Raw genomic sequence first — 22,682 nt, 5'->3', positions numbered from 1 at the left:
CGCCCCCTCCCCCCTAGTCCGAATAGGACAAGGAAGGGGGCGCCCCCCTTTCCTCTTTCTCCCTTCCCCCTTCCTTTTCCAACAAGGCAAGAGGGGGAGTCCTACTCCCGGTGGGAGTAGGACTCCTCCAGGCGCACCCCTTGGGCCGGCTGCACCTCCCCCTCTCCCTCCTTTATATACGGGGGCAAGGGGGCACCCCATGACACACAAGTTGATCTTCGTGATCGTTCTTAGCCGTGTGCGGTGCCCCCTTCCACCATATTCCACCTCGGTCATATCGTAGAGATGCTTAGGCGAAGCCCTGCGCCGGTAGAACATCATCACTGTCATCACACCGTCATGCTAACGAAACTCTCCCTCAACACTTTGCTGGATCGGAGCTCGAGGGACGTCACCGAGTTGAACGTGTGCAGAACTCGGAGGTGTTGTACGTTCGGTACTTGGATCGGTCGGATCGGGAAGACGTACGACTACTTCCTCTACCTTGTGTCAACGCTTCCGTTGCCGGTCTACGAGGGTATGTAGACAACACTCTCCCCTCTCGTTGCTATGCATCACCATGATCTTGCGTGTGCATAGGAAATTTTTTGAAATTACTACGTTCCCCAACAGTGGCATCCGAGCCTAGGTTTTATGCGTTGATGTTATGCACGAGTAGAACACAAGTGAGTTGTGGGCAGTCATACTGCTTACCAGCATGTCATACTTTGGTTCGGTGGTATTGTTGGATGAAGCAGCCTGGACCGACATTACGCGTACGCTTATGCGAGACTGGTCTACCGACGTGCTTTGCACACAGGTGGCTGGCGGGTGTCAGTTTCTCCAACTTTAGTTGAACCAAGTGTGGCTACGCCCGGTCCTTGTGAAGGTTAAAACAGCAAGAACTTGACAAACTATCATTGTGGTTTTGATGCGTAGGTAAGAACGGTTCTTTCTAAGCCCGTAGCAGCCACGGAAAACTTGCAACAACAAAGTAGAGGACGTCTAACTTGTTTTTGCAGGGCATGTTGTGATGTGATATGGTCAAGACATGATGCTAAATTTTATTGTATGAGATGATCATGTTTTTTAATCGAGTTATCGGCAACTGGCAGGAGCCATATGGTTGTCGCTTTATTGTATGCAATACAATCGCGTTGTAATGCTTTACTTTATCACTAAGCGGTAGCAATAGTCGTGGAAGCATAATATTGGCGAGACGACAACGATGCTATGATGGAGATCAAGGTGTCGCGCCGGTGACGATGGTGATCATGACGGTATTTTGGAGATGGATATCACAAGTACAAGATGATGATGGCCATATCATATCACTTATATTGATTGCATGTGATGTTTATCTTTTATGCATCTTATCTTGCTTTGATTGACAGTAGCATTATAAGATGATCCCTCACTAAATTATCAAAGTATAAGTGTTCTCCCTGAGTATGCACCGTTGCCAAAGTTCTTCGTGCTGAGACACCACGTGATGATCGGGTGTGATAGGCTCTATGTTCAAATACAACGGGTGCAAAACAGTTGCACACGCGGAATACTCAGGTTAAACTTGACGAGCCTAGCATATAACAGATATGGCCTCGGAACACGGAGACCAAAAGGTCAACCGTGAATCATATAGTAGATATGATCAACATATTGATGTTCACCATTGATACTACTCCATCTCACGTGATGATCGGACATGGTTTAGTTGATTTGGATCATGTGATCACTTAGAGGATTAGAGGGATATCTTTCTAAGTGGGAGTTCTTAAGTAATATGATTAATTGAACTTAAATTTATCATGAACTTAGTACTTGATAGTATCTTGCTTGTCTATGTTTGATTGTAGATAGATGGCTCGTGCTGTTGTTCCATTGAATTTTAATGCGTTCCTTGAGAAAGCAAAGTTGAAAGATGATGGTAGCAATTACACGGACTGGGTCCGTAACTTGAGGATTATCCTCATTACTGCACAGAAGAATTACGTCCTGGAAGCACCGCTAAGTGCCAAGCCTGCTGCAGGAGCAACACCAGATGTTATGAACGTCTGGCAGGGCAAAGCTGATGACTACTCGATAGTTCAGTGTGCCATGCGTTACGGCTTAGAACCGGGTCTTCAACGGCGTTTTGAACGTGATGGAGCATATGAGATGTTCCAGGAGTTGAAGTTAATATTTCAAGCAGATGCCCGGATTGAGAGATATGAAGTCTCCAATAAGTTCTATAGCTGCAAGATGGAGGAGAATAGTTCTGTCAGTAAACATATACTCAAAATGTCTGGGTATCATAATCACTTGACTCAACTCGGGGTTAATCTTCCTGTTGATAGTGTCATTGACAGAGTTCTTCAATCACTGCCACCAAGCTACAAAAGCTTCGTGATGAACTATAATATGCAAGGGATGAATAAGACTATTCCTGAGCTCTTCGCGATGCTAAAAGCCGCGGAGGTAGAAATCAAGAAGGAGCATCAAGTGTTGATGGTCAATAAGACCACCAGTTTCAAGAAAAAGGGCAAAGGGAAGAAAAAAGGGAACTTCAAGAAGAACAGCAAACAAGTTGCTGCTCAGGAGAAGAAACCCAAGTCTGGACCTAAGCCTGAGACTGAGTGCTTCTACTGCAAGCAGACTGGTCACTGGAAGCGGAACTGCCCCAAGTATTTGGCGGATAAGAAGGATGGCAAAGTGAACAAAGGTATATGTGATATACATGTTATTGATGTGTACCTTACTAATGCTCGTAGTAGCACCTGGGTATTTGATACTGGCTCTGTTGCTAACATTTGCAACTCGAAACAGGGGCTATGGATTAAGCGAAGATTGGCTAAGGACGAGGTGACGATGTGCGTGGGAAATGGTTCCAAAGTCGATGTGATCGCGGTCGGCACGCTACCTCTACATCTACCTTCGGGATTAGTATTAGACCTAAATAATTGTTATTTGGTGCCAGCGTTGAGCATGAACATTATATCTGGATCTTGTTTGATGCGAGATGGTTATTCATTTAAATCAGAGAATAATAGTTGTTCTATTTATATGAGTAATATCTTTTATGGTCATGCACCCTTGAAGAGTGGTCTATTTTTTATGAATCTTGATAGTAGTGATACACATATTCATAATGTTGAAATCAAAAGATGCAGAGTTGATAATGATAGTGCAACTTATTTGTGGCACTGCCATTTAGGTCATATCAGTGTAAAGCGCATGAAGAAACTCCATACTGATGGACTTTTGGAACCACTTGATTATGAATCACTAGGTACTTGCGAACCGTGCCTCATGGGTAAGATGACTAAAACGCCGTTCTCCGGTAGTATGGAGAGAGCAACGGATTTGTTGGAAATCATACATGCAGATGTATGTGGTCCAATGAATGTTGAGGCTCGTGGCGGATATCGTTATTTTCTCACCTTCAGAGATGATTTAAGCAGATATGGGTATATCTACTTAATGAAACACAAGTCTGAAACATTTGAAAAGTTCAAAGAATTTCAGAGTGAAGTTGAAAACCATCATAACAAGAAAATAAAGTTTCTACGATCTGATCATGGAGGAGAATATTTGAGTTACGAGTTTGGTCTACATTTGAAACAATGTGGAATAGTTTCGCAACTCATGCCACCCGGAACACCACAGCGTAATGGTGTGTCTGAACGTCATAATCGTACTTTATTAGATATGGTGCAATCTATGATGTCTCTTACTGATTTACCACTATCGTTTTGGGGTTATGCTTTAGAGACGGCTGCATTCACGTTAAATAGGACACCATCGAAATCCATTGAGACGACGCCTTATGGACTGTGGTTTGGCAAGAAACCAAAGTTGTCATTTCTGAAAGTTTGGGGCTGCGATGCTTATGTGAAAAAGCTTCAACCTGATAAGCTCGAACCCAAAGCGGAGAAATGTGTCTTCATAGGATACCCGAAGGAGACTGTTGGGTACACCTTCTATCACAGATCCGAAGGCAAGACTTTTGTTGCTAAATTCGGAGTTTTTCTAGAGAAGGAGTTTCTCTCGAAAGAAGTGAGTGGGAGAAAAGTAGAACTTGATGAGGTAACTGTACCTGCTCCCTTATTGGAAAGTAGTACATCATAGAAACCGGTTTCTGTGACACCTACACCAATTAGTGAGGAAGCTAATGATAATGATCATGAAACTTCAGATCAAGTTACTACCGAACCTCGTAGATCAACCAGAGTAAGATCCACACCAGAGTGGTACGGTAATCCTGTTCTGGAAGTCATGCCTCTAGATCATGATGAACCTACGAACTATGAAGAAGCGATGGTGAGCCTAGATTCCGCAAAATGGCTAGAAGCCATGAAATTTGAGTTGGGATCCATGTATGAGAACAAAGTGTGGACTTTGGTTGACTTGCCCGTTGATCGGCAAGCAATTGAGAATAAATGGATCTTCAAGAAGAAGACTGACACTGACGGTAATGTTACTGTCTACAAAGCTCGACTTGTTGCGAAAGGTTTTCGACAAGTTCAAGGGATTGACTACGATGAGACATTCCCACCCGTAGCGATGCTTAAGTCTGTCCCAATCATGTTAGCAATTACCGCATTTTATGATTATGAAATTTGGCAAATGGATGTCAAAACTGCATTCCTGAATGGATTTCTGGAAGAAGAGTTGTATATGATGCAACCAGAAGGTTTTGTCGATCCAAAGGGAGCTAACAAAGTGTGCAAGCTCCAGCGATCCATTTATGGACTGGTGCAAGCCTCTAGGAGTTGGAATAAACGCTTTGATAGTGTGATCAAAGCATTTGGTTTTATACAGACATTTGGAGAAGCCTGTATTTACAAGAAAGTGAGTGGGAGCTCTGTAGCATTTCTTATATTATATGTGGATGACATATTATTGATTGGAAATAATATAGAATTTCTGGATAGCATAAAGGGATACTTGAATAAGAGTTTTTAAATGAAAGACCTCGGTGAAGCTGCTTACCTATTGGGCATTAAGATCTATAGAGATAGATCAAGACGCTTAATTGGACTTTCACAAAGCACATACCTTGACAAAGTTTTGAAGAAGTTCAAAATGGATCAAGCAAAGAAAGGGTTCTTGCCTGTGTAACGAGGTGTGAAGTTGAGTAAGACTCAATGTCCGACCACTGCAGAAGATAGAGAGAAAATGAAAGATGTTCCCTATGCTTCAGCCATAGGCTCTATCATGTATGCAATGCTGTGTACCAGACCTGATGTGTGCCTTGCTATAAGTCTAGCAGGGAGGTACCAAAGTAATCCAAGAGTGGATCACTGGACAACGGTCAAGAACATCCTGAAGTACCTGAAAAAAACTAAGGATATGTTTCTCGTATATGGAGGTGACAAAGGGCTCATCGTAAATGGTTACGTTGATGCAAGCTTTGACACTGATCCGGACGATTCTAAATCGCAAACGGGATACGTGTTTACATTAAATGGTGGAGCTGTCAGTTGGTGCAGTTCTAAACAAAGCGTCGTGGCGGGATCTACATGTGAAGCGGAGTACATAGCTGCTTCGGAAGCAGCAAATGAAGGAGTCTGGGTGAAGGAGTTCATATCCGATCTAGGTGTCATACCTAGTGCATCGGGTCCAATGAAAATCTTTTGTGACAATACTGGTGCAATTGCCTTGGCAAAGGAATCCAGATTTCACAAGAGAACCAAGCACATCAAGAGATGCTTCAATTCCATTCGGGATTTAGTCCAAGTGGGAGACATAGAAATTTGCAAGATACATACGGATCTGAATGTTGCAGACCCGCTGACTAAGCCTCTTCCACGAGCAAAACATTATCAGCACCAAGGCTCCATGGGTGTTAGAATCATTACTATGTAATCTAGATTATTGACTCTAGTGCAAGTGGGAGACTGAAGGAAATATGCCCTAGAGGCAATAATAAAGTTATTATTTATTTCCTTGTATCATGATAAATGTTTATTATTCATGCTAGAATTGTATTAACTGGAAACATAATACATGTGTGAATACATAGACAAACAGAGTGTCACTAGTATGCCTCTACTTGACTAGCTCGTTGATCAAAGATGGTTATGTTTCCTAACCATAGACATGTGTTGTTATTTGGTTAACGGGATCACATCATTATGAGAATGATGTGATTGACTTGACCCATTCCATTAGCTTAGCACTTGATCGTTTAGTTTGTTGCTATTGCTTTCTTCATAACTTATATATGTTCCTATGACTATGAGATTATGCAACTCCCGTTTACCGGAGGAACACTTTGTGTGCTACCAAATGTCACAACGTAACTGGGTGATTATAAAGGTGCTCTACAGGTGTCTCCGAAGGTATTTGTTGGGTTGGCGTATTTCGAGATTAGGATTTGTCACTCCGATTGTCGGAGAGGTATCTCTGGGCCCTCTCGGTAATGCACATCACTCAAGTCTTGCAAGCATTGCAACTAATAAGTTAGTTGCGGGATGATGTATTATAGAACGAGTAAAGAGACTTGCCAGTAACGAGATTAAACTAGGTATTGAGATACCGATGATCGAATCTCGGGCAAGTAACATACCGATGACAAAGGGAACAAAGTATATTGTTATTTGGTCTGACCGATAAAGATCTTCGTTGAATATGTAGGAGCCAATATGAGCATCCAGTTTCCGCTATTGGTTATTGACCGGAGACGTGTCTCGGTCATGTCTACATAGTTCTCGAACCCGTAGGGTCCGCACGCTTAAAGTTCGGTGACGATCGTAATTAGGATTTTTGTGTTTTGATGTACCGAAGGTTGTTAGGTGTCCCGGATGTGATCATGGACATGATGAGGAGTCTCAAAATGGTTGAGACATAAAGATTGATATATTGGAAGCCTATATTTGGATATCGGAAACGTTCCGGGTGAAATCGGGATTTTACCGGAGTACCGGGGGGGTTACCGGAACTCCCCCGGGGGTTAATGGGCCTACATGGGCCCTAAGGGAGAAGAGGAGGGCCGGCCAGGGCAGGCCGCGCGCCCCCTCCCCCCTAGTCCGTATAGGACAAGGAAGGGGGGGCCTTTCCTCTTTCTCCCTTCCCCCTTCCTTTTCCAACAAGGCAAGAGGACTCCTCCAGGCGCACCCCTTGGGCCGGCCGCACCTCCCCCTCTCCCTCCTTTATATATGGGGGCAAGGGGGCACCCCATGACACACAAGTTGATCTTTGTGATCGTTCTTAGCCATGTGCGGTGCCCCCTTCCACCATATTCCACCTCGGTCATATCATAGCGGTGCTTAGGCGAAGCCCTGCGTCGGTAGAACACCATCACCGTCATCACGCCGTCGTGCTGACGAAACTCTCCCTCAAGACTTTGCTGGATCGGAGCTCGAGGGACGTTACCGAGTTGAACGTGTGCAGAACTCGGAGGTGCCATATGTTCGGTACTTGGATCGGTCGGATCGGGAAGACGTACGACTACTTCCTCTACATTGTGTCAGCGCTTCCGTTGCTAGTCTACGAGGGTACGTAGACAACACTCTCCCCTCTCGTTGCTATGCATCACCATGATCTTGCGTGTGCATAGGATTTTTTTTGAAATTACTACGTTCCCCAACAGTAACCTCTCTCTTACCCGCTGTAATCTCTACTTAAACATGGTGCTTAACTCTATATATTATTTCCCAATGATGTATGGCTATCCTATGATGTTTGAGTAGATCCGTTTTGTCCTATGGGCTATTGGATGATCAAGATTGGTTTGAGTTGCATGTTTTATTATTAGTGCTGTCCTATGGTGCTATCCGTGTCGCGCAAGCATGAGGGATCCCCGATGTAGGGCGTTGCAATACGTTCATGATTCGCTTATAGTGGGTTGTGTGAGTGACTGAAACACAAACCCGAGTAAGGGGGTTATTGCGTATGGGATAAAGAGGACTTGATGCTTTAATGCTATGGTTGGGTTTTACCTTAATGGTCTTTAGTAGTTGCGGATGCTTGATAGAGTTCCAATCGTAATTGCATATGATCCAAGTAGAGAAAGTATATTAGCTTATGCCTCTCCCTCATATAAAACTGCAATAATGATTACCGGTCTAGTTATCGATTGCCTAAGGACAAATAACTTTCTCGTAACAACAAGCTCTCTACTAAATCTAATTTAGTTGTGTCTTTATCTAAACAGCCCCTACTTTTTATTTACGTAACCTTTATTATCTTGCAAACCTATCCAACAACACCTACAAAGTACTTCTAGTTTCATACTTGTTCTTGGTAAAGCGAACGTCAAGCATGCGTAGAGTTGTATCGGTGGTCGATAGAACTTGAGGGAATATTTGTTCTGCCTTTAGCTCCTCATTGGGTTTGACACTCTTACTTATCGAAAACTGTTGCGATCCCCTATACTTGTGGGTTATCATGATCTGGCGAGGTGACGTGCGCGGAGCGGGCCGCGAGCTAGAGCTCGATCGGATAGGTTTGTCAGCGTTGCATGGACGGACCTGAGCACAAGCGCTGTGCCAGCATGTGTAGCCCCCATTGCGGGATGAGTAGGAGGCCGGTCAGCAACGCGGGAGGCCGTAAAGGGCAACATGTAAACATGTGACAATTATAAAGTATTTCATGGGAGGAGGCAAGCTAGCTTGGATAAATGCATGAACGATACACGCCTTAGGGATGGACCCACACGGACTGGGGATGATGCAGCCCGAGGTGCGCCCCCAACAAATTTTAAAGGCGCAAAAGGATACACGTTGTAGGGACAGGTCCGTGCGACTTGGGGATAATGCTACCCGAGGGGGGCCCCCAATTGAATGAATCGTAAAGAGTCACCAGATGGTAGTTGGAACTATGTCGATATTTCCCTGGAGAGGGAGGGATGATATAGCACAGCGATGGTAGGTATTTCCCTCAGTTATGAAACCAAGGTATCGAACCAGTAGGAGAACCAAGCAACACAACGTAACCAGCACCTGCACACAAATAACAACACCTCACAACCCGACGTGCTAAAGGGGTTGTCAATCCCTTCCGGGGTACGGCGCCTCAAGATAGGCAAACGGACGTGAGGTAAATTATAGTAGATTGATAGATTGAACGCCAAATAAAATAAATAAAAATAAAAAAGCAGCAAGGTTTTTTTGTATTTTTTGGTTTAATAGATCTGGAAAAAATGCAAAGGAAAAGTAGATCGCAAGGAAAATATATGAGAAAGAAGACCCGGGGGTCGTAGGTTTCACTAGTGGCTTATCTCGAGAAAAATATCATATGGTGGGTAAACAAATTACTGTTGGGCAATTGATAGAACTTCAAATAATTATGACGATATCCAGGCAATGATCATTACATAGGCATCACGTCCAAGATTTGTAGACCGACTCCTGCCTGCATCTACTACTATTACTCCACACATCGACCACTATCCAGCATGCATCTAGTGTATTAAGTTCATGGAAAAACGGAGTAATGCAATAAGAATGATGACATGATGTAGACAAGATCTGTTTATCTATGTGGCGGTAGATATAGATCTCGTCTTTTTATCCTTAGTAGCAACAATACATACGTGTCGGTTCCCTTTCTGTCACTGGGATCGGGCGCCGTAAGATCGAACCCACTACCGGGCACCTCTTCCCATTGCAAGATAAATAGATCAAGTTGGCCAAACAAAACCCAAATATCGGAGAAGAACTACGAGGCTATAAGAGATTATGCATATAAGATATCAAACAAACTCAAATAACTTTCATGGATATAAAAGGATATGACGGATCATAAACTCGAAGTTCATCAGATCCCAACAAACACACCACAAAAGAGTTACATCATATGGATCTCAAAGAGAACATTGTATTGAGAATTCAGTGAGAGAGAGAAAGCCATATAGCTACTAACTACGGACCCGAAGGTCTACAAAGAACTACTCACGCATCATCGGAGAGGCACCAATGGAGGTGGTGAACCCCATCCGAGATGGTGTCTAGATTGGATCTGGTGGTTCTGGACTCTGCGGCGGCTGGACGAATATTTCGTCGATGCCTCTAGGGTTTCTGGAATATTGTGGTATTTATAGAGCAAAGAAGCGGTCCAGGGGGCACCCGAGGTGGGCATAACCCACCAGGGCGCGCCTGGGCCTCCTGGCGTGCCCTAGTGGGTTGTGCCCCCCTCGGGGCACCCCCAGGTGCAACCAGGGTCCATTGCCTTTCTTCTGGCCCATAAAAATCATCATAAAGTTTCGTGGCATTTGGACTCCGTTTGATATTGATTTTCTGTGATGTAAAAAACATGAAAAAACAGCAACTGGCACTTGGCACTATGTCAATAGGTTAGTACCAAAAAATGATATAAAAATGACTATAAAATGATTATAAAACATCCAAGATTGATAATAAAATAGCATGGAACAATAAAAAATTATAGATACATTGGAGACGTATCAGCATCCCCAAGCTTAACTCCTACTCGTCCTCGAGTAGGTAAGTGATAAAAACAAAAAATTTGATGTGGAGTGCTGTTCATCAAGTCATATCATATTCTTTTCTTTATAGCATGGACATTTGGACTTTTATGTGATTCAAAGCAATAGTATAGTTTTGACATAATAATTTAGATACTCAAGCATATCAACAAGCAACCATGTCTTTCAAAATATCAATGCTAAAATAAGTTATCCCTAGCCCATCATGCTCAAATATTGATCCATTCATGAAAAACACTCGAATATTAACTACACTCAATACTTGAGAACGATCATATTGCCTCCTAGTTGATGCTTTTATGAGAGAAGATGGAGACTCAAATTTCAAAAATTAAAATTGCATAAAGTAAAAGAAAGGCCCTTTCGTAGAGGGAAGTAGGGATTTGTAGAGGTGCCAGAGCTCAAAGCGAAAAATTAGAGATAAAAACATTTTGGGAGGTGTATCCATCCCACCAACGAAAATGACTTAGAGTTCCCAACACTTTCCATGCTAGATATGCCATAGGCGGTTCCCAAACAGAAAATAAAGTTTATTCCTTTTTCCACCATAACTTTCACTTTCCATGGCTATCCGTATCCACGGGTGCCCTCCATACCAACACTTTCGAAGGAATTTACTATTTGACAACATAAAGTAAATTCATTTTTTTCATTTCGGGACTGGGCATCCCTAATACCTTTGCCTTACTCTCGTGCAATGACAAGTGAATAAACACTCATCTTGAGAATAACACATCTAGCATGGAAAATTTTAGCCACCCCTCACCGCTCCGCGAGCGAAACAAACACACAAAACAGAAGTTTATTTTGAAAATTAGAGACGGCACATGCAAATTTTCTTAGAACGGCAAAAGAATACCGCATATAGGTAGATATAGTGGACTCATGTGGCAAAACTGGGTTAAAGGTTTTTGGATGCACACGTAGAGGTCATACTTAGTGCAAAATGAAGGCTAGCAAAAAGATTGAGAAGCGACCAACCAAGAAACGAATAATCTCATAAGCAAGCATTAAGCGTAATTAACACCGAATAATGCACCACAAGTAGGATATAATTTTCATTGCATGATTATTTACTTTCGTGCATGCATAGGGAATCACAAACCTTAACACCAATATTCCTACTAAAGCATAGTTACTCATCAAGATGACTCACATATCACATCATCATATCTCAAAAATATTACTAAGAATCAAGTTTATTTTGTCCAATGATCTTCATGACATTTTATTTTTCTTTATCTTTCTTGGATATCTATCACTTTGGCACTAATTTTCATGTGTTTCTTTTCATAAGCTTGAACAAATATAAGTGAAGATCATGAGCATAACAATTTTTCTTTCTCTCAAAATAATTTAAGTGAAGCAAGTGAGAATTTCTTCAAATTTTTTACTAAGATAAAGAAAAATATTACTATGAATCAAGTTTATTTTGTCCAATGATCTTCATGAAATTTTCTTTATCTTTATCTTTCTTGGATATCTATCGCTTTGGCACTAATTTTCATGTGTTGATTTTCATAAGCTCGAACAAATATAAGTGAAGATCATGAGCATAACAAATTTTATTTCTCTCAAAATAATTTAAGTGAAGCAAGTGAGAATTTATTCAAATTTTTTACTAACTCTCAAAAAAATCTAAGTGAAGCAAGAGAGTATTTCTTCAAAAATAACCAAGCACACTGTGCTCAAAAAGATATAAGTGAGGCACTAGAGCAAGTCCTATCTCATAAAAGATTTAAGTGAAGCATAGAGAGCAATTGTAACAAGTCATGATATAATTTTGGCTCTCTCAAATAGGTGTGTCCAGCAAGGATTAATGACTTAAAACACAAAATAAAACAAGAAAAGACACATATCATACAAGACGCTCCAAGCAAAACACATATCATGTGACGAATAAAAATATAGTCTCGAGTAAAATACCGATAGTTGTTGGAAGAAAGCGGGGATGCCACTCGGGGGCATACCCAAGCTTAGGCTCTTACATCCTTCCTTCATCCATCGTAAGATAACCTAAAACTTGAAAACTTCAATCACACAAAACTCAACAAAAACCTTTGTGAGATCTGTTAGTATAAGAATAATAAACAACTACTATAAGTGTTGTATCAAACCAATTCATATTTTGTTTTTGTATTATATCTATTGTATTCCAACTTTTCTATGGTAAAATACCATCAAAGAAAACCATAGAGCCATCAAAATAAGCACACAACACAAAGAAAATAGAATCTGTCAAAACAGAACAGTCTGTAGCAATCTGACTATTTCAAATACTTCTGTAGCTCCAAAAATTCTGAAAAATTAGGACGACCTGAGAAATTTGTATATTGATCTACTGCAAGTGGAATGGGTATTTTATCGCTCTCTGGTAAAAAATTAAAATTAATTTCTTAAGTGTAAACTTTTCTATTTGCAGCAAGATCAAACAACTATTGCCCAAGAAGATCCTAAAGGCTTCACTTGGCACAAACACTAATTGAAACATAAAAAACACAATCGTAACAATAGCATAATTGTGCTAATACACAAAAACAGGAAGCAAAAATCAAAAATAAATTTTATTCATTGGGTTGCCTCCCAACAAGCGCTATAGTTTTACGCCCTTAGCCATGCATAAAGCAAGGATCTAAGTTTTGTCATCTTTGTCCAAATCTTCAATCAAACACTTAGAATCCCTTAAAGATTTAGCATAAAGATTTTCAATAACAAGACTCCTAGGAATAAATTCAAAGATTTCATTCTTGCAAAAAGGATCTCTTATCACTTCAACAAGATCAGGGTGAATACTAATCATCTTAAGATCTACTTTATTGCTATCACTAGAAGTTCCACCCTTGTTCCTAGATCTCCTACTCTTTACAGGAGTTTCCTCAATAATTTTAGCGGTAGTAAAAGCCGTGCTTATATTACTAAAGATTTCTTCCAATTTATCGATTCGAGATGGACTTTCTTCTATTCTTTCATGGATTAAAGTACCCCTCTCTTTTAATAGCTTAAATATATCGTCCGCTTTTGACCCAAGATTAGTAGCAAAAGTATGCATCTTTTTATGTATAATTTCCATATGATCTTCGGTGAGAACTTTCTTTTCAATAGTATCTAGTCTTTCCATAACATGCTCAAGAGTCAAAATTGCTTCATTAACCATAAGAGGTGGTGAGCCCACTAAATTTCCCATAGCATTAAGAGCATCAAAAGGAGGACTCATTAAGAAATTTCCACCGGTAATCGTATCAAGGACGAATCTGTACCAAGTGGTGATGCCAACATAAAAACAACGCAGAAACACAATGGTAGATTTCTTACGGATAGATCTATTATGAGCATTGCAAATTCTATACCAAGCATCTTTTAAACTTTCTCCTCCCCTTTGTTTCAAGTTGAGAACCTCATTCTCGGGAGTGCAAGCAATAGAGGAGGAATTATCCATAACAACAAACAAGATCTCACACACAAAAACAGATCCGGCAAGAAAACGACGAACGAAAAAAGAGAGGCGAATAAAACGGCAAATTTTGTGAAGTGAGGGAGAGGAAAACGAGAGGCAAATGGCAAATAATGTAAATTGCAAGGAGATGAGATTTTTGATTAGGAACCTGGTTATGTTGAAGATCCTCCCCGGCAACGGCGCCAGAAATTCTCCTTGATGGTAGCTGGAACTACGTCGGTATTTCCCTGGAGAGGGAGGGGTGATGTAGCACAGCGACGGTAGGTATTTCCCTCAGTTATGAAACCAAGGTATCGAACCAGTAGGAGAACCAAGCAACACAACGTAAGCAGCACCTGCACACAAATAACAACACCTCGCAACCCGACGTGTTAAAGGGGTTGTCAATCCCTTCCGAGGTACGACGCCTCAAGATAGGCAAACAAACGTGAGGTAAATTGTAGTAGATTGATAGATCGAACACCAAATAAAATAAATAAAGATAAAAACGCAGCAAGGTATTTTTGTATTTTTTTGGTTTAATAGATCTGAATAAAAATGCAAAGGAAAAGTAGATCGCAAGGAAAATATATGAGAAAGAAGATCCGGGGGCCGTAGGTTTCACTAGTGTCTTCTCTCGAGAAAAATAACAAATCATGGGTAAACAAATTACTGTTGGGAAATTGATAGAAGTTCAAATAATTATGACAATATCCAGGCAATGATCATTACATAGTCATCACATCCAAGATTAGTAGACCGACTCCTGCCTGCATCTACTACTATTACTCCACACATCGACCGCTATCTAGCATGCATCCAGTGTATTAAGTTCATGGAAAAACGGAGTAATGCAATAAGAACGATGACGTGATGTAGACAAGATCCGTTTATCTATATGGCGGTAGATATAGATCTCATCTTTTTATCCTTAGTAGCAATGATACATACGTGTCGGTTCCCTTTCTGTCACTGGGATCAAGCACCATAAGATCGAACCCACTACCAGGCACCTCTTCCCATTGCGAGATAAATAGATCAAGTTGGCCAAACAAAACCCAAATATCAGAGAAGAAATATAAGTCTATAAGAGATCATGCATATAAGAGATCAAAGAAACTCAAATAACTTTCATGGATATAAAAAGATATGAATGATCATATACTCGAAGTTCATTAGTTCCCAACAAACACACCGCAAAAAGAGTTACATCATATGGATCTCCAAGAGACCATTGTATTGAGAATTCAGCGAGAGAGAGAAAGCCATCTAGCTACTAACTACGGACCCGAAGGTCTACAAAGAACTACTCACGCATCATCGGAGAGGCACCAATGGATGTGGTGAACCCCATCCGAGATGGTGTCTAGATTGGATCTGGTGGTTTTGGACTCTGCGGCGGATGGATGAATATTTCGTCGATGCCTCTAGGGTGTAACACCACGGATGTAACTTTCCAGATTTGTAACTCCAACTCTTGCCATTTTTGGCCATGTGACATGATTTTCCCTTCGTGGTTGGGTTTTTTCTTCGTTTTGCATCTTGTTCTTGTCATGCATTTCATATCATGTCATCATGTGCATCTCATTTGCATTCGTGTTTGTCTCATGCATCTGAGCATTTCCCCCGTTGTCCGTTTCGCAATCCGACGCTCTCTCGTGCCCCGTTGCACCCCTTTAATCTTGTTTCGTGAGTGGGAGAAAAATGTTCTCGTAATGGGCTGAGATTTGTCGATTGGCCTTGGTACATCACCGGTAGGCCGCCCGTCAAATTTTGTTCCATTTGGAGGTCGTTTGATGCCCCAACGGTTAACCGGGTAACCGCAAAAGCCTCTTTGGTGTTGCAGCCCAACACCCCTCCAAACAGCCCAATAACCGATATAACCCCCTCCATACTCTCTGTCGTTGGATCATGATCGTGTGGGCGAAAACCGCACATCATTTGGACTCTCCTAGGTCCCTCTACCTAGATATTTGATCACCCCTCCCAAAATTCCGCACATGAAACCCTAGCATTTCCCCTCTCCGCCGCCAGACACACCTCCTCCACCGACGGACATGTCCGCTTACCGCCCCGAGCCAACCGTGCGTCGCCACCTGTACTGCGGAGCCGCCTGCCGCCGCGGCCCGGCGAGCCTGAGGCGGGCCCGCCCGGCCCAGCCCGTTCCGCCGCCGCCGCCTCCCGCGCCCTCGCGTCGGCGCCCGAACCCGCTCCTCCATCGACGTGCGCCACCGAATCCGTCACCTATCCTCGCCGGCCCGAGCAGAAGCTCGCCGTCGTCCGTTGCCGCGCCCGCGCCGACCCCGTCGCCGGACACCGCCGCCCTCGTCGGATCTCGCTGTCGACGGCGTCCTCCTCCGACGCCTCATCGCCGGCGCGCCACCCCTCGTCGTCGTTGACCTTCTATGGCGAGCTCGCGCCTCTGCCTCGAGAACTGTGCCACCTTAAAACCCAAGATCTGGTTTTCGGAGGGTAAAATTCTTCCAAGTGCCGGAGCTCCCTATAATTTTTATGTCCTATTCATCATGCTATATCTCGACGACCGTGACTCGGATTCATGCATATGATATGTCTAAATGTTTGTCTCGTTAAGCTCTTCATGTTAGTGGCATTTGCATGCATGTTACTGTCCATTTAGATGCCATTATCGTAGTTGCAAGAGTGCTATAAAATGTTGTCTGCTGGAATTTAACAGAACTTGATGAATTGTCATTTTCGTTTCGTTTTGTGTGTGCACCCTATGAGCATGATGTCTACATGTTTTCTAAGCTCCAACATGCCATCTTTACAGGGGTGCAAGTATTGTATTTTTGTGATCTTTATGGTGACTAGAACAAGCATGCAAAGTAGGCTTCATATTGTTGTTGTTTTCAGACACTTAGTAGTTTTGCTAAGTCATTTTCCTGATATATTTTGATGCTATGTAAACTTGTTGCTACCATGAGATCCATGCATATTTTGAGATAGTTCAGTAAAAATGTTTTGTAGATGCGGTATTGCTGTATCCATCCATGCCTCGGGTTGCAATTATGGAGAAATCTATAATGCCATTTCCTTGCTCTACTTTTGCTAGATATTGTTCCTGGCAGATTGTTAACATGTTAATCAATATTGCCATGTGTTTTGCTAGTGATGAATGTACCCAATGAGCTTGATCTTGCCATGATTAGCTTCTTGGATATGTTTACTTCATGTTGGTCACCTTGTAATGCCATGAAATGTCTTGTCGTGAGTGAATTGAGCTTGCAAATTTGCTATCGTGAATCTGTTTATGCCATGCTCTGTTTTTCTTCCCAAGTCTGAAATTGTTAACATAACTTGCCATGTTTGCATGTGTGCTACATCAATTTCCATGCCTTTTTTGGGTTATGACCAGTACGAGAGTTTTGTTCTATGTGTTTAGGACTAGCATGACATGCCTTTTTTGCCATGATAGGTTCCTGTAACATTTTTGCTTGCTCTAAACATTGCTTCCTGATGTCGTTTTTGACATGCTTAGTATTTTTCGAAGTCTGTGAAGCTGATATCATTTGCATTTTTGCCATGCTATTTTGAGCTTGTTCTAGTGAGAACTAGCAGGAGCTTAGTGTTCATGATTTGTAGATCTTCATGTGTAATTTATGCTCATATGCTTTGTTGCTATGTTGGAGTGCAGTAGCTTAGTTTCTTGTTGCATTCTAAGTGCTATCATGCTGTTAATCGCAGATTTGCATCATCCTTGTATTGCTTGTCATTTGCAAACCGTGCATCCGTTTCCGGTGATCCTTATATCGATTTTGACCGAAATCATCGCATCTTTCCAGCGCCATACTTGTTTTTACAAGTTTATGCCTTGATTATCTTTTCCCTTCCGGAGCACCCATATGCATTGCATATCATATCTTGCATATCATGCGATGTATTGCATCAAGTTGCTTGTGCATTGCACCATGATTGATTGTTGTTCCATTGCTTCTGTTCTTGCTTTGAGTAGAGCCGGGAGATGAGTATGTGGACGAGGAATCGGTTGAGTACTCTAACGAGGATCAAGCTTTCGACAACTCAGAGAACTTTGCAGGCAAGACAACCATACCCTCGATATCACTTCTATCTTTGCTTGCTAGTTGTTCGTTCTATCGCTATGTCACGCTACATACCACTTGTTTATCATGCCTCCCATATTGCCATGTCAATCTTCTAACCCACCTTCCTAGCAAACTGTTGTTTGGCTATGTTACCGCTTTCGCTCAGCCCCTCTTATAGCGTTGTTAGTTGCAGGTGAAGTTGAAGTTTGTTCCATGTTGGAACATGGATATGTTGGGATATCACAATATCTCTTATTTTAATTAATGCATCTATATACTTGGTAAAGGGTGGAAGGCTCGGCCTTTTGCCTGGTGTTTTGTTCCACTCTTGCCGCCCTAGTTTCCGTCATACCGGTGTTATGCTCCTTGATTTTGTGTTCCTTACCCGGTTGGGGTTATGGGACCCCCTTGACAGTTCGCCTTGAATAAAACTCCTCCAGCAAGGCCCAACCTTGGTTTTACATTTTCCTAACAACCTAAGCCTTTTTCCCTTGGGTTCTGCAGACCCGAGGGTCATCTTTATTTTACCCCCCCCCCCCGGGCTAGTGCTCCTCTAAGTGTTGGTCCGAACTGGGCGATGTCCGGCGCCCCCTGGGCAACCAGGGTCTATGCCAACCCAACGTCTTGCCCATCCGGTGTGCCCTGAGAATGAGATATGTGCAGCTCCTATCGGGATTTGTTGGCACATTCGGGCGGCTTTGTTGGTCTTGTTTTAACTTTGTCGAAATGTCTTGTAACCGGGATTCCGAGACTGATCGGGTCTTTTTGGGAGAAGGAATATCCTTCGTTGATCGTGAGAGCTTGTAATGGGCTAAGTTGGGACACCCCTACAGTGTATAAACTTTCGAGAGTCGTGCCCGCGGTTATGTGGCAGATGGGAATTTGTTAATATCCAGTTGTAGAGAACTTGACACTTGACTTAATTAAAATGAGTCAACCGCATGTGTAGCCGTGATGGTCTCTTTTTGGCGGAGTCTGGGAAGTGAACATGATTTGAGTTATGTTTGAACATAAGTAGTTTCAGGATCACTTCTAGCTTCACGATCGTTGCATAGCTTCTCATCTTACTCTTGTTTGCGTATGTTAGCCACCATATTTGCTTAGCGCTTGCTGCAGCTCCACCTCATTACCTTATCCTACCCATAAGCTTAAATAGTCTTGATCTCGCAGGTGTGAGATTGCTGAGTCCTCGTGACTCATGGATACTTCCAAACAGTTGTAGGTGCCGATGATACCAGTGCAGGTGATGCTACCGAACTCAAGTGGGAGTTCGACGAGGACCTTGGTCGTTACTATGTGTCATTTACCGATGATTAGTAGAGGAGCCCAATTGGGACGATCGGGGATCTAGCATTTGGGGTTTATCTTCTTTTCATTTGGTTGTCCGTAGTCGGACTATGAGTGTATTTTGGATGATGTATGAATTATTTATGTATTGTGTGACATGGCGAGTGTAAGCCAACTCTATTTATCCATGTCTTATTCATTACATGGGATGTTTGTGAAGATGACCCTTCTTGTGACAAAACCACTATGCGGTTATGCCTCTAAGTCGTGCCTTGACATGTGAGAGCTATGGTCGCATCGTGGGCGTTACAAGTTGGTAATCAGAGCCATCCCTGACTTAGGAGCCCCCTGCTTGATCGAATCGTTGATGTTATTGAGTCTAGAACAAAAATGTTGAGTCTTAGGATTATATATATCGGAGAGTAGGATTCTTTTTACTCCTCAGTCCCTTCGTCGCTCTGGTGAGGCCTCCTGACGTAGATGTTTTGACTTTCCTCTGCTCAAATTTCATGAAAAAAATTTAGGATCACACGGGTATCTTGGAATCATTCTAATATTCTTGTGACGAGAACATTGTTCTTGGTGCCTCCTGACATTTAGGGGTTGTGGCAGTGTCCCGGGGAGTTGAGCTCTGAGGTGTTGTCGTCACAATTTTATCGTTGCTGTTCTGGAATACATGAGTACGCCGACATCGAAAATCTCTTTTATGCAGTTGTTGGTGAGATAACCTCGACGCCACCAGTACTGGGGCGGGAGTTCGGGAGTATTGCCATAACTCGTATAACAGATGCTTTTCAAAGGTTGAGGTACATGATTTCCGAAGGTTTCTGCTACCTCTTGAGCACTGTGTTGGTTTTTCCTTGAAGAGGAAAGGGTGATGCAGTAAAGCAGCGTAAGTATTTCCATTAGTTTTTGAGAGCCAAGGCATCAATCCAGTAGGAGACCACGCGCGAGTCACCTCGTACCTACACAAAAAAATAAGAACCTCGCAACCAACGCGATAAAGGGGTTGTCAATCCCTTCAAGGTCACTTGCAAGAGTGAGATCTGATAGAGATAATAATAATAAGATAAATATTTTTGGTATTTTTATGATATAGATTGAAAGTAAAGATTGCAAAATAAAATAGATTGGAAACTTGTATGATGGAAAATAGACTCGGGGGCCATAGGTTTCACTAGTGGCTTCTCTCAAGATAGCATAAGTATTACAGTGGGTGAACAAATTACTGTCGAGCAATTGATAGAAAAGCGAATAATTATGAGAATATCTAGGCATGATCATGTATATAGGCATCATGTCCGTGACAAGTAGACCGACTCCTGCCTGCATCTACTACTATTACTCCACACATCGACCGCTATCCAGCATGCATCTAGAGTATTAAGTTCATAAGAACAGAGTAACGCCTTAAGCAAGATGACATGATGTAGAGGGATAAACTCATGAAATACGATATAAACCCCATCTTTTTATCCTCGATGGCAACAATACAATATGTGTCGTTTCCCCTACTGTCACTGGGATCGAGCACCGCAAGATTGAACCCAAAGCTAAGCACTTCTCCCATTGCAATAAAGATCAATCTAGTAGGCCAAACCAAACTGATAATTCGAAGATACTTGCAAAGATAAACCAATCATACATAAAAGAATTTAGAGAAGAATCAAATATTGTTCATAGATATTCTGGATCTTAAACCCACAATTCATCGGATCTCGACAAACACACCACAAAAGAAGATTACATCGAATAGATCTCCAAGAGAATCGAGGAGAACTTTGTATTGAGATCCAAAGAGAGAGAAGAAGCCATCTAGCTACCAGCTATGGACCCGAAGGTCTGAAGTAAACTACTCACACATCACCGGAGAGGCCATGGAGTTGATGTAGAGGACCTCCGTGATCAATGCCCCCTCTGGCGGAGCTCCAGAAAAGGCCCCAAGATGGGATCTCTCGGGTACGGAAGGTTGCGGCGGTGGAATTAGGTTTTCGTGATGCTCCTGGATGTTTGCGGGGTACGTGGACTTATATAGGAGGAAGAAGTAGGTCGGTGGAGCAACGAGGGGGCCACGAGGGTGGAGGGCACGCCTAGGGGGTAGGCGCGCCCCCTGCCTCGTGGCCTCCTCGATTGTTTCTTGACGCCCACTCCAAGTCTCCTGGATCATGTTTGTTGAGAAAATCACGTTCCCGAAGGTTCCATTCCGTTTTGGACTCTGTTTGATATTCCTTTTCTGCGAAACACTAAAATAGGCAAAAAAACAGCAATTTGGGATGGGCCTCCGGTTAATAGATTAGTCCCAAAAATGATATAAAAGTGTAAAAAAGCCCATTAACATCCAAAACAGATAATATAATAGCATGGAGCAATCAAAAATTATAGATACGTTGGAGACGTATCAAGCATCCCCAAGCTTAATTCCTGCTCGTCCTCGAGTAGGTAAATGATAAAAAAAATTGATGTAGAATGCTTTCTAACATATTTCTCGATGTAATTTTTCTTTATTGTGGCATGGATGTTCAGATCCGAAAGATTCAAGATAAAAGTTTAATATTGACATAGAAATAATAATACTTCAAGTATACTAACTAAGAAATCATGTCTTCTCAAAATAACATGGCCAAAGAAAGTTATCCCTACAAAATCATATAGTCTGGCTATGCTCTATCTTCACCACACAAAATATTTAAATCATGCACAACCCCGATGACAAGCCAAGAAATTGTTTCATACTGTTGATGTTCTCAAACTTCTTCAATCTTCACGCAATATATGAGCGTGAGCCATGGATATAGCACTATTGTGGAATAGAATGGTGGTTGTGGAGAAGAAAAAAAAGGATAAGATAGTCTCACATCAACTAGGCGTATCAACGGGCTATGGAGATGCCCATCAATAGATATCAATGTGAGTGCGTAGGGATTGCCATGCAGCGGATGCACTAGAGCTATAAGTGTATGAAAGCTCAACAAAAGAACTAAGTGGGTGTGCATCCAACTTGCTTGCTCATGAAGACCTAGGGCAATTTTGAGGAAGCCCAATCATTGGAATATACAAGCCAAGTTCTATAATGTAAAATTCCCACTAGTATATAAAAGTGATAACATAGGAGACTCTCTATCATGAAGATCATGATGCTACTTTGAAGCACAAGTGTGGAAAAAGGATAGTAACATTGTCCCTTCTCTCTTTTTCTCTCATTTTTTATTTGGGCCTTCTTTCTTTCTTTTTTCTTTTTGGCCTCTTTTTTCGTCCGGAGTCTCATCCCGGCTTGTGGGGGAATCATAGTCTCCATCATCCTTTCCTCACTGGGACAATGCTCTAATAATGATGATCATCACACTTTAATTTACTTACAACTCAAGAATTACAACTCAAAATACTTAGAACAAAATATGACTCTATGTGAATGCCTCTGGCGGTGTACCAGGATGTGCAATGATGCATGGGTGACATGTATGAAATTATGAACGGTGGCTTTGCCACAAAT

Source organism: Triticum dicoccoides, chromosome 3A (assembly GCF_002162155.2).
Source record: "Triticum dicoccoides isolate Atlit2015 ecotype Zavitan chromosome 3A, WEW_v2.0, whole genome shotgun sequence".
Lineage (NCBI taxonomy): Eukaryota > Viridiplantae > Streptophyta > Magnoliopsida > Poales > Poaceae > Triticum > Triticum dicoccoides.
This window is presented reverse-complemented; position numbering follows the sequence as displayed.